The 13,116-nt window shown below is 41.8% G+C and overlaps 1 pseudogene; it reads right to left on the bottom strand.

The window, feature by feature from the left end:
• Positions 1-6,221, bottom strand: part of LOC124023565 — a 32,506-nt pseudogene extending 26,285 nt beyond the window's left edge.
• Positions 6,222-13,116: the final 6,895 nt, after the last annotated feature.

Raw genomic sequence — 13,116 nt, forward strand, 5'->3', positions numbered from 1 at the left:
CAACTTGCCTACCTGGTTAAAGGTGAAATAGGCAAGTCAGTTAAGAACACATTCTTATTTTCAATGACGGCCTAGGGACGGTGGGTTAACAGCCTCATTCAGGGGCAGAACAACAGATTTTTACCTTGTCAAGCTCGGGGGATTCAATCTTGCAACCTTACAGTTAACTAGTCCAATGCTCTAACCACTTGATTACTTTGCACTCCACGAGGAGACTGCCTGTTACGCAAATGCAGTAAGCCAAGGTAAGTTACTAGCTAGCATTAAACTTATCTTATAAAAAACAACCAATCATAAATCATTAGTTAACTACACATGGTTGATGATATTACTAGTTTTTCCTAGCGTGTCCTGCATTGCATAAAATTGATGATGTGCGTATAGTTGCTCCAATGTGTACCTAACCATAAACATCAATGCCTAAGTATATATTTTTAAACCTGCATATTTAGCTAAAAGAAATCCAGGTTAGCAGGCAATATTAACCAGGTGAAATCGTGTCACTTCTCGTGTTCATTGCAAGCAGAGTCAGTGTATATGCAACAGTTTGGGCGCCTAATTTGCCAGAATTTTACGCAATTATGACATAACATTGAAGGTTGTGCAATATAACAGGAATATTTAGACTTATGGATGCCACCCGTTAAGATAAAAACGGAACGGTTCCGTATTTCACAGAAAGAATCAACTTATTTTCGAGATGATAGTTTCCAGATTCGACCATATTAATGACCTAAGGCTCGTATTTCTGTGTGTTATTATGTTATAACTAAGTCTATGATTTGATAGAGCAGTCTGACTGAGCGATGATAGGCAGCAGCAGGCCCGTAAGCATTCATTCAAACAGCACATTTGTGCGTTTTGCCAGCAGCTCTGCTGTTTATGACTTCAAGCCTATGAACTCCCGAGATTAGGCTGGTGTAACCGATGTGAAATGGCTAGCTAATTAGTGGGATGCGCGCTAATAGCGTTTCAAACGTTACTCGCTCTGAGACTTGGAGTGGTTGTTCCCCTTGCTCTGCAAGGGCCGAGGCTTTTGTGGAGCGATGGGTAACGCTGTTTCGAAGTTGGCTGTTGTCGATGTGTTCCTGGTTCGAGCCCAGGTAGGAGCGAGGAGAGGGACAGAAGCTATACTGTTACACTGGCAATACTAAAGTGCCTATAAGAACATCCAATAGTCAAAGGTTAATGAAATACAAATGGTATAGAGAGAAATAGTCCTATAATTCCTATAACAACTACAAAAAACTTCTTACCTGGGAATATTGAAGACTCATGATAAAAGGAACCACCAGCTTTCATATGTTCTCACGTTCTGAGCAAGGAACTTAAACGATAGCTTTCTTACATGGCACATATTGCACTATTACTTTCTTCTCCAACACTTTGTTTTTGCAATATTTCAACCAAATTGAAAATGTTTCATTATTTATTTGAGGCTAAATTATTTGTTAATGATAAATTATATTAAGTTAAAATAAGTGCTGCAATTGTCATTATTACAAAAAATAAAAAGGCCAATTAATCGGTAGCGGCTTTTTGGTCCTCCAATAATCGGTATCGGCGTTGAAAAATCATAATCGGCCGACCTCTAATCTCTGCATATGTGGATCCCACCTTGAAGCATGGAGGTGGTGGTGTGATGGTGCTTTGTTGGTGACACAGATTTATTTAAAATTCAAGGCACACCTAACCAGCATGTCTCCCACAGCATTCTGCAGTGATACGACATCCCATCTGGTTTGTGCTTAGTGGGACTATCATTTGTTTTTCAACAGGACAATAACCTAAAACACACCTTCAGGCTGTATAAGGGCTATTTGACCATGTAGAGCGATGGTGCTGCATCAAATGACCTGGCCTCCACAATCACCCGATCTCAACCCAAATGAGTACTGCAGAGTGAAAGAAAAGCAGCCAACAAGTGCTCAGCATATGTGGGAACGCCTTCAAGACTGTTGAAAAAAACATTCCAGGTGAAGCTGGTTGAGAGAATGCCAAGAGTGTGCAAAGCTGTCATCAAGGCAAGGGGTGGCTACTTTGAAGAATGTCAAATATATTTAGATGATTTTCACACTTTTTTTGGTTACTACATGATTTCACATGTTATTTCATAGTTTTGACATTCTCTATTATTCTACAAAATAGTAAATACTGAGAGGAGATCCCTCTGTGAAACTTACTAAAACTCACATGATCCCATCCACCATAATAGTATCTGTTAGTTTCAGAGCAGATGAGAGTGAAAAAGGTGGAGCGAGATACTTTCAGACCAAATAGATTATTTTGAAGGAGCCACTAAAGCCCTGGAGAGAAGCACTCAAATATCCTAACCAAGGCCTGTGCTTTAGCTATTTTTACACTAATAGATTTTTACACCAAAACAGACCTAGGGCACACACAACGTAATGGGAAAAGAAACCCTGCTGATGTTGACAATCGCCCCGATGACGTGCTGCACTGTGGCGTTCCACCCCATCCATGTTTTCTGATGTGGTTCTCATGATGATCTGACCGACTTATTATGTCACGCCACATGTACTTCTGCCTGATGGGCGTGTGCCGCCTGATGGGCGTGTGCCGCCTGATGGGCGTGTGCCGCCTGATGGGCGTGTGCAGCCGGTGTGGAGTGCACTGTGCAGATTGAGTTACTTTGTGACCCTAGCACAGAAACACACCGATTGCCAAACAATCCCTGGAAAGCCTGTTTAGTTCACCTGTGTGTGTTTACTTAAGGAAAGAGACAGGCCTCTGATCTGGAGGAACCTCATTGGCTGAGGGTGACGGTTAACCTGGCCTGAGGAATGTAAGGCAGGACACACACTGATTATTCAAGAGGATTAACATGTTTCAGACCGGTTCTTCTAAATGCCACCAAGGTTAAGTGTAGCGAACTGCCACCTAGTTTGGCTGAAAGCTTCACAACCGAGGTCTAAAAGGGGTAACGTATTCACAGGGTGAGACTTTATGGAATCCACTTCTCTCTTTTAACGATGATGTCTGTCCACATGCTATGTAAACCCAGTCCCCTCCCGATGTGATCCTAACACTGCCTTGATGCAGTGGGGCTCTAATTGAGCCTTCTGAAAACTCTTAACATCCCTCCACTGTCTCCATAGTGACTAGGACACACACAGACCCACACCCTCCCGTTGTCTACCTCCAGTGAAACCCAGCAGCCAGTCGACCAGCTCCACCTCCCAGCAGCCAGCTAACCAGCCCCACCTCCAAGAGCATGACTATGTTGATGGAAATGAGAACAAGGTGTGGCAAACGGAGGATCAGTCTCCTACGAAGCAAAGCCGCTACATATGGAATTGGCTAGCAGCCATAGATAAGCTGAGTAGAGATGTGATTCTAATGCCAGGGTTTACCCTCCTATTTAGAGTCCATCTATCTAGGTGCGACTGGTGCTACATAAGGACGTTTAATTAATTAATTGTTTACAGTCATTGTGGTCTGAAACAACAAATACAGTTCTCTCAGAGTCATAGGTGCATTCAAAGATATAAAAAAATATATACCTTTTTTGATGATATGAACCCAGGTGAAGGTCAGGCTCTATCTGTAAAACAAAGAAAAATCCATGTGAAGTAACCATCAGATGAGCAGCAGGCGATCATCATAGCTCTAGTCTGACATGACATGGCTCAAAACGTAGGAACAAAAAGAAAGTTATCCCACCCCTAATGATATCATCAGAACAAACTAACCAGGTCTAGATGCAGAAAGTCATAGGCAAATAAGTAAGACGTGCTGGTACATGCAAATGTGAGCAGTTCTGACATGATGACGTCGTTTTATTTTATAACAGCAGTCAAACGGATGTGTTTCCACCACAAAGGTGGAACACCCATCAATTGAACCCAGCACTGGTGCCCAATTTGCATTGGATTCAGAATGTGCTGTATTAACTCTATATTCACCTCACTGCTAATTGAAAAATCATATTTTGCACTACAGTGATTCAAGCATCAAAACCAGCAAAAGCTTAACGTCTCTGACTATGTACCTCCTTCAATCAAACCGGCCTTGGCCATATTTATGCAGCTATTTACACAACTACTGCCCTTGTTCATCTAGGACCATTTAACATGTGAAGTGGTGGCAGTCTACCTGTTGTTTTTTACCGTTCCCTCAACCTTTTTGCAATTCTAGGCCTATTTGATCATAGCTAAAGAGGGGATGTTTATATACTATGCAAACACTCCACAGGGGTTTAAATGAGTTGAGCCCTCAACTGATCTGTTAAGGCCAATCAGCACAGGCAGGCGAGGTGCGCAGGTGAACAGTGGTGGAGAGAGGAGGGGTGACTGACTTTCAGAGCAGTGACATGTGGGATGGACAGTGTGCTGACCCCGCCGGGCCGACCAGAGCTAGCTAGCCTCTATAACAGTGACATGTTTGTAAACTATGATATCTGGGTAGTATCACTGTCAATAATGTCCTTTTGGATATCTCACAGAAGTCCTCTCTGTCATTTGTCTCGTCTGAAACAGTGAACAGCACACGGCCAAGAAACCTGATAAAGGCTTAACCACAGACTACCGGGGTAAAAATACATATAGCAGAGAAAGTGAGAGTTACAGCTTCGAGAAGATACTGATCTCATGTTCATTTTTACAGCAATTATACTTGATTTCACAGGCTGCTATTCACCTCGTGTTTACTGAGTAACTACATAGCAGCGTGATAGTGTGTTCAGCTGTGCATGTTGTATAGGGAGGGTCATGTGTAAGGAAACAATGTCTTACCTGCAAGAGGCCTCCTCACCAAAGTGAAGTACCTCTAAGATTGTGTCTGATTGGATGAATGCTGTGGGGACACAATTTGTCAACAGTTATTAAAAGACCCCTCCATAATTACATTCTGCAGGAAGTGGCAGAGTTGACTTGCCAACTGTAAACAGAGCAGAAAACCGATGAAAATATCCATGTCTCTGCTATTGGTAGGGTGTGTTAAGTGTGCATATAGGTCCCCATTTTCAGTGAATTCCTTAAACATGTCATGATTATGTTCAGCAATGCAGGAAACAGCCATACTTTAGACAGGAAGCATTTCAACTGTGGCATTTAAACTCAACCCACCACTGCTTCACACATTGAAACTGCTGGTGGAAACAGTTCTCATTTTCACCCTAGCTATAGGCTACATTTGTATTTGTCAAAGTTACAGTTAATTGGATATGGGAAGGTGTACTAGCAAACGAATGCTTCCCTAAACAACTGTAGCCATCTAGCTAGCTACTGTGTTGTTGAATCCCAGTGAGGAGCGGGCTTAATTCTGACTGTATGAAACATAACGTTACGAGGATAACTTGTTAGCAAAGCAAACCACTAAGAAAAAAACGCAAACCTGGTGAATGAGCACACCTATGATTAGTGTGCATTTCGTTGCACTGTACTCCAGTCCATGATGTATATAATGTGTAGCTTATATGTAAATGACAAAGAAATGAACTTGAACTTGTCGGTCTTGACAAACTAAAAATACCACTTATTTCCTGGTTTAAAAGAACAGCTAAACCAGTGTGACAAGCACTAACGTTAGCTAGTGAAGGTTGATTACAAGTTACCCAGGACTAGCGATAGATATCCAAAATGATTACGTTAGCTACCTAAGTTCAGGATATTTAGTGAAACATGAACTGGCAAAACAATTGAGCTAGCTATGTTAGTTAGCGAACGTTACAGCTTGAAATCTCAAGGGCCACTTTAGCTAGCTTGGCTAACGACGTTACCGACACGTTAAAGAAGCGACTGGACTGGTTAGGAATGTGTGAATATTAGCTAGCTAGTTTGGTCATAATGCAACCAAGTATTACATTTAGCTATTGAGCCATGTCCTTTACTAAGCCAGTCCAAATACAAGCCGACACCCCTCAATCACTGGACACCTTGGCTCTAGTCTTGAACACAGGCTAACGTTAGGTCGTTAACGGTAGCTAAGCTTGCTAGCTAGCAATAGTACACTTGCTGGCTAAATGTAGCGGAAAAAATGACAACTAAAAATACAAACCTTGTTTATTTGCCTGAGCTATATGAAAAAGTGCAAAAAATAAAACCCGAAGATATCCGAAACAAGACGTTTTTCCCCTCACTGGCAAGTGGAGGAAACTCGGTGTTCTTTCTGCTTGCGCCATTCTTCTGCTCTGACTGCATCACTATGACCGTGTGCTCATAGCTATAAACATTGAGCGCAAGAACTGGCAAGCAGTGACACGAGGAAACTTTGTGGACACTGTGAACGGTGCAGTTGGCACTTGGCAACAGCACAAGAGCAAGTACTTTGGTCTTTGCCCTCGACCTTCTCACACGTTTTAGTGTTTTTACATCCTTAATTTCTATTTTCTATTTCAAATGCAACAGACATAAAAGTTATGTTCCATGTTCATACATATTTTTTATCAGCAGTTCCAGCCTTCATAGATTTCTCTCTTTTATTATTATAGCAGTTTAACGTTTAGTTAAGACTAGACAGGCGCTATGTATAACGTGTCTATATTCTCTTAACAACCACCATCTCTATCAGTTCACATGACAGACAGGAATTTATAGACACAGGTCAGGCATTACTAATCAATTATGAATATCTGATTATCATCCTTATGCTTTGCTTTTCATTAAATTGTTGGGTGAAGATCAAGTGGAATAATACATTTAAACTCCAGAGGGCAGCAATGCTACATCATTTCCCAATCAAATTTCAATATGCCAAAATAAAATTAGCGAGAATGGGGGAAAACACACTCACAACATATTTGTATGACCCAAAAGCCAATGACACCATCAAATCCAAGTTATAATGTATGATAGACTTTAATACACTAAAGTAAATGTACCTCATATCATTTGTGACTCCTTCCCTGAGTTTATTTGAAGGGAGCAACAATCAGCATGCAGACATTCAATTTGTTTTGCTGATATATGGCCAATTGTTTTCCGTGCAAGGTCCATATGCCCTAGTGCTGGGTCCTAGGGGAGATAATACAGGCCCCCCAGGACACAAAGGTGTTCCTCTAGCTTGACAACTGCACAGTTAGTAGGGCAGATCAGGGACCCAGTGGTGTGAATGGAGTGAAGCGAAAGATGGTTAAGCAATTAGAAATACACATGGGTTTAGCAATTATTGTTGCGTTTGCCCACAACACAATAGAATAAACAACTGCCTGGAGTCCAGTGGAAGTAGCTGAAGGGAGGACGGCTCATAACAATGGTTGGAATTGAGTGACTGGTTTGATACCATTCCATTCCAGCCATTATGCTCCATTCCAGCTATTATTATGAGCCGTCGTCCTCTCAGCAGCCTCCACTGCTGGAGACATACAGGAAGGTGATGGGTTAGGCTTTACAGCACAGGGCAAGTAAATAACAGATTATGTAGATAACAGATTATGAATTTGATTGATCCTCAGTGGAAAAAAGCTCAAATGTTTTGTTCATCATAATAATTTATATTATGCCACAAATGTTAAACTTTATGACCAGCCATCTGTATGAAATGTTAAAATAAATTAATAGGTTAGCCAACAATGAAGCATAATATCTAACAAATAGTTGTTGTTTTACAGACACCCAGTACTGTAGCTCTCCAGGAGGATGGTTGGCCACCCCTGACCTACCTGTGGGTCTTTCCATTTTACTAAACCTGCAAAAGTGGATTGAGCCTATGAGATAATATGAAGAAACCCAAAGGAAGAGCCATGCCCTCTTCACTCATCCCAATTTACATCCTCTCATATTAACAGTCCTGTCTAGATCTGGCTGAGGATATGCACTAGATTTTATGTAGGCATTTTAATGTAAGATGAGTGTCCTGAAAGGTGTCTGGAAATCAAATGTATTATTATTATTATTATATCTGGGGTATTGTACAGAGACTTTACTATGAATGTCTTAGTTCCCTGATGTGTGTCCTTCGTGAGTCTTTGAATGTGTGGTTTGGTTAACACATATGGGGTCTTAAGTGCGTAGCCCATGTATAGGGATGTTTATTAGGTACACCACCCCATTCACGAAAATGGTTGGCTTCTTCAGACAGTGAGTCAAGTGGCTGTGGCTTGCTATAAAAATCAGGCAGACAGGCATCGAGGCATTCAGTTACTGTTCGATTAAACGTTAGAATGGGCCAAACTAGTGACCTAAGCAACTTTGAGCGTGGTATGATCATCAGTCCCAGCCGCACCAGTTCCAGTATGTCAGAAACGGCTGGCCTCCTGGGCTTTTAAAACACGACAATGTCTAGGATTTACCGAGAAGGGTGCGAGATACAAAAAACATCCAGTCAGCAGCAGTCCTGTGGGGGAAAATAACTCGTTGATGAAAGGTCAAAGGAGAATGGCAAGAATCGTGCAAGCTAACAGGCGGGCCACAAACAGGCAAATAAAGGCGCAGTACAGGCATCTCGGAACGCACAACTCCTCTGTTCTTGTCACACACCTGGTTCCACTCCTATCAGCTAAAAACAAGAAGAAGCAGACCCAGTGGGCACGCTATCAACAACACTGGACAATTGAGGAGTGGAAAAGCATTGCCTGGTCCGACAAATCCCAGTTCCTGTTGCGTCATGCTGATTGCAGAATCAGGAATTGGCAAAAAGCAGTAAGAGTTCATCACCCATCCTGCCTGATGTCAACGTTACAGGCTGGTGGCAGTGGTGTAATGGTTTGGGGTACGTCTTCCTGGCACACGTTAGGTCCCATTGAGCAACGTTTCCATGCCCCAAAGAATTCAGGCATTTCTGGAGGCAGAGGGGTCCAACCCGGTACTAATAAACTGAAATATATGGAAACACTAGGAAATACTCCAGGTCATACAAGGAAATGCTCCAGGTCATACTAGGAAATGCTCCAGGTCATACTAGGAAATGCTCCAGGTCATACTAGGAAATGCTCCAGGTCATACTAAGAAATGCTCCAGGTCATACTAGGAAATGCTCCAGGTCATACTAGGAAATGCTCCAGGTCATACTAAGAAATGCTCCCTCATACATTAGGAAATGCTCCAGGTGCTCCATCACTAGGAAATGAATCATTGGTATCAGGTCATACTAGGGAAATGCTCCAGGTCATACTAGGAAATGCTCCAGGTGAGATTTGAATTGGCCTGTTTATTCCAGAAAGGAAATGCTCCAGGTCATATCATGGTTACACACACAATAAGAAATGCTCCAGGTCATATTAGGAAATGTATTGTCATACCCTAGGAAACACCCAGGTCATACTTATTAATTCTTCCAGGTCATACTGCAGGAAATGCCTCCTTGTCAACGTCCAAATACCATCAAAGATTAGAGGCAATCTCATTTGTCATACTAATCCCCAGTGCCAGTGACTGCAGTCTGGCCAGGTCATACTTTTGGAAATGCTCCAGGTTCAACGTAGGACAAATAAAACAGGTCATACAAAAATACTTCAGGACCATTTCAGTGTATGGACTCTGAATATGCCTCTAATATTCCACCAAAGAGATTTTTAGTCTACTACTTGAAATGACGGGTGCCTGGTACGAATGCATGGTCCCACACAAACAATCACTTTTCAGGCCCTTTATCTAACATTGTATGGCCAGTAGGAAGTCTCACAGCCATATTAGGATACATGCAGTTTCTGGAAACTGTATGTTGGAGACCCTGAAAACACCCTTTTAAACTGACTGTTAATTAATGTTTATTTCAGCTGACTGCAGTTGTCATTGCTGTGGTAGTGGAGAAACACTGTCAAAACAGAGGCAATTCATTTGCTTTACTAATCACATTCATTGACTGTAGTCTGGCCACACGCGGCTTTTACACAAGGTTCAAACGTCAAGACAAGAAAACACTTAACAAAATACCAGGAAACACATTAGTGGATCTATGGACATGCTGAATATGCTCTAAATCTACACCAGATTAGATTTAGTCTACTACTTGAAGAGGGTGCCTGGACGGAGGATTTCCCCTGTGTCTTCTCCACTTTTCCCAGGCCCCTTTATCTAACGTTGTATGGCCAGTAAACACCTACATCTCACAGCCAACACAGGACAGGTCATGCAGTTTCTGAATTGTTGTTGGCCAGAATTAGCCTTATTAATGACTGCCTAATTCAATGTTTATTCTCTGAGCTCCTTGATAGTAGCTGTGGTAGTGGAGAAACACTCTGTGGAACCAATTCATTGCTTACTCTCACATTCATTCGGGTGCCTCTGGCGGTTCCTTAAGTCCGTCATGACAAGAACTGACTGGGTAAGGCCTCTGTGGCCATCCAGTAGAAACACATTAGTGGGTCTAGGGACTCTGTGGCCATCCAGTAGAGCTAGCCTATAGATGGAGGACGAGGATTCCTGTGTCCATCCAGTTTTCCCAGGTGGGTGAGGCCTCTGTGGCCATCCAGTAGAGTAGCCTAGTGGGTGGGGCCTCTGTGGCCATCCAGTAGAGTAGCCTAGTGGGTGGGGCCTCTGTGGCCATCCAGTAGAGTAGCCTAGTGGGTGAGGCCTCTGTGGCCATCCAGTAGAGTAGCCTAGTGGGTGAGGCCTCTGTGGCCATCCAGTAGAGTAGCCTAGGGGTGGGGCCTCTGTGGCCATCCAGTAGAGTAGCCTAGTGGGTGAGACATTCTGAACATCAGTGACATCTCACAGCAGCTCATGGCCCAGGCTGCGCTGAAGGGAAGAAGAGACAACCGTGTCCTACCAAGCTAAGGGCAGAAAAGGCACTTGGCTCTTCCTGTATTTGTAAACTGTAGGTAAACTACCTGCCTGATGCGACACAACACCAATCACCCAGTCCTAAATCAACACCCTACCCACTACTCACAAGACACTTGTGTAGATATGAATGGAGTGGATAGTTGTCTGGAATATTATAATATTTTCACCTTGCCTTCTGATAGGCTAGGTGGAATTTAATGATCATATTCGACCACTTATCCAATCCATAAGGGACGTTTCTTATTATCTGTTATTACAGGTGAGGAGCAACACATAGCACCTCTTTCAGTCCCAATGGAGGAGCAATGTTGCTAAGTGGGACTCTAGGGATTCATTTTCAAGAAGGCAGGGAGAGGTGAGTATGAAATAACACTACATTTCTAATGGACTATGATCTTTTTTAGCCTCTTTAAGCCCCGGTTCATCTCATCCTTCTGACTCCTGCTCTATTATTCACTGGAGCCAAAGAGTAAATCCGTCTTCCTTTTAATATGCTCTCATGACCATGTACTTATGGAAGGCTGGTCTGAACCTTGTTTAGTCGAACCTGGTGGAAGAACTGACATCTGGTCCAGGGGTGACTGACATTAGGGCCTATTGCAAAGGACTCTGTTGCACGACATTATTTATTTCAGGCAACATCTAACGATAAATGATAGGACTTCACCACCTGAACAAGTACTATCTTACCTAACTGTAGGCTAATGGCAAAATTCAGAAACTAAATGAATACTGCCCTTATGTGGTAGTCGTTACAAGTTGTAGAAACTTCACTTCGCAACAAGCGGTGGCGCTCACAGACCCCCCCTTCTCTTCTTCTTCCCACCAGTTGTAGAAACTTCACTTCGCAACAAGCGGTGGCGCTCACAGACCCTCCCTTCTCCTCTCTTCTTCCCACCAGTTGTAGAAACTTCACTTCGCAACAAGCGGTGGCGCTCACAGACCCCTCCCTTCTCTCTCTTCTTCCCACCAAGCAGTTAATGACTGTTCATGAAGGTGACGGAAGTGCGCTACGGTTTAAAGAAGGCTGCTTGGGTAATAAAGGACACAGGGGAGCTGTCCGTTGGCCTGGGTGCTGAAATATAATTCCAAGTCGTTGTGTCCAGTAGTATAACATTTGAAAGTAATGTAAGGCCGTGTCTAAAGAGGAATTAATGATTGGAAAATGTTTGTGTAGCCTATGAAGCAAAGGAGGAAAACATGGGATTATATCACGTCGAGAGTTCCTTTGACGAAGACATTTGGTTGAGGACTATCCTTCCCTAAACTATATTCAGGTACATTTAGACTATAAATTTGCACAAATTGTGTGGTAGTCTAAAGAAAGAACCAATTTTCCGTTTTGTTGCAAATAATATAGAATTCATCAAATGTTATAGCTAGATAAAATGTTTTCGTATAGCCTACATTTAATCGGGACCAACAATAAAGGATAGATCCAAGCAGCTATGGCTACTTGGCAAGGCAATTTGTGAGGACGTTCTGATTAGATCACATTTAAGCAGACTACTGTGTTAAAAAATAGAATGAACTAAACAACTAAATTAAATCACAATGAATTAACTCAAAGTTTGAAAAAGTAATTAAAACAATTACAACTTGGATGTAGGCCTTATTCGAACCTTTTTGACAGATTTTTATTATTATCACCAGCTGCTGAAATAGTTTATAATCAACCATAAAGACATGTTAACATAAATTATAGATACATTGGAAACATTGGAAACATCAAACATTCTGAAAGGGGAAAAGTCAATCAATTGGATTTAATTCGGTCTCCTTCGTAATTCTTAACAGTAGAGATGTAGCCTACCCGAAAGTGTTGTAAAATGTGTGGATTAATTAATTAATTAATTAATTATTCCTTGCATGCAGGTTGTAAAATGTCAGATTGAATGTGTGTTAATCCGTTATTTGACATTTTAAAAATAAGCACGAATACATATTCCATTTAAATATTTTTTGACTTTGCTTTCAAATAAAACATGTTGCGCAGAATAATACAATCATGCCTTACTAATGTATCTGTATTCTTTCTCTAATCTCGTGTTTCATTTAGTTGTTCAATTTGAGGTTCAGACAGGGCCATTCAAAGACATCACACAAGGCATACTATGGGCAGGTCATGTCAATACACCAAATCATTAGCATGTAACGCTTTGGAAAGCAAAGCATTACTTTAGTGCGAGTCTATTATGCACTTGTTGTGTGCTTGTGGACCAACAAGAAAAATCGTATTTTTTTTAGATCACATTTGAGTTTTTTATTGTTGTTATTAAGCAAATGTCTTGGTCAGTACACGTCCAACACACATTCATCGATACAATGTAGATTCATAAAATTCGTGAATCAGTCTATATGAAGTGAGATTGTGAAAACCATAGTTAAGTCTGTAAAAATCCCTTCTAAATCCACAGTGAGACATGTGGTT

This window comes from Oncorhynchus gorbuscha, unplaced genomic scaffold (genome assembly GCF_021184085.1).
Source record: "Oncorhynchus gorbuscha isolate QuinsamMale2020 ecotype Even-year unplaced genomic scaffold, OgorEven_v1.0 Un_scaffold_1634, whole genome shotgun sequence".
NCBI classification, from domain to species: domain Eukaryota; kingdom Metazoa; phylum Chordata; class Actinopteri; order Salmoniformes; family Salmonidae; genus Oncorhynchus; species Oncorhynchus gorbuscha.